We start from the raw sequence: 916 nt of genomic DNA, 5'->3' as shown, positions 1-916 counted from the left end.
TATTATAAGTTTTCTATGGATTTTGTCAATGTGATGTCCAAATTCTTCTGAATAATTTAAAAAAATTTTCAGTTTACATCTAATTCTTGCAACATGTTTTACCACTAAGTATATTAACGGTTAGAGTAGGCATTATAAATTTATTAATTTTTTTTTATAAATGTCCTTCCTCATCTTTCCTTAAATAAATTATTTACAAAAACAAATTTGGTATATTAGAACAGATATTTTCACGCTGAAACATTACATTTTAGCATAATGAGATTATATTAATAAATTTAGGGTGTTATAAATAATTGTACTCATAAAAGATATGGATTCATGTATTTAATTTTTACAATGGAGCTTTATAAGAAATTCATTATTTAAATCATTTGAACTAGTACTATTTCGTACGTGTAGTTGTTTTTATGAATATCTATAATATATTTATATATTCAAAAATTCATTTAAGGTATTTGCAACATTTTTAAGAATTAAATTAACATTAGCGGCGATGTGTCCAAATATGACTTTTAGGAATTAAATAATGACAAAATACACATAAGTATATCTGGTTCGAATATAATGCATACAGAATAATTAAATAATGAATAATGTAATACTTTATTTAAGTAATACTAACGAATGAAAAAAGACTAATTGAAATTTTTATGTATGTGTGTATATCTATAGCATTTCTTTTTTAATAATGAGACAGAGAACATTTTTTATATAGTATAAATTTTCCTTTAAGAACCTGTTATCCCATGTTATGGTGTGATACAATTATTATAAAGAATGATATTAATGAAAAGAACTGCAGTTACCTCTTGGTTTTAAGAAAAATCTTTTAAGAGCATATAAATCTGATTTAATAATATATTAAGAATTTTATAATGTCGCATAAGATGACAAAAAATAAATAATATATAAA

The sequence above is a fragment of the Plasmodium gonderi genome (assembly GCF_002157705.1).
Source record: "Plasmodium gonderi DNA, contig: Pgo-contig_746, whole genome shotgun sequence".
NCBI lineage: Eukaryota > Apicomplexa > Aconoidasida > Haemosporida > Plasmodiidae > Plasmodium > Plasmodium gonderi.
The sequence above is the reverse complement of the archived record's forward strand: the minus strand, read 5'-3'. Positions refer to the sequence as shown.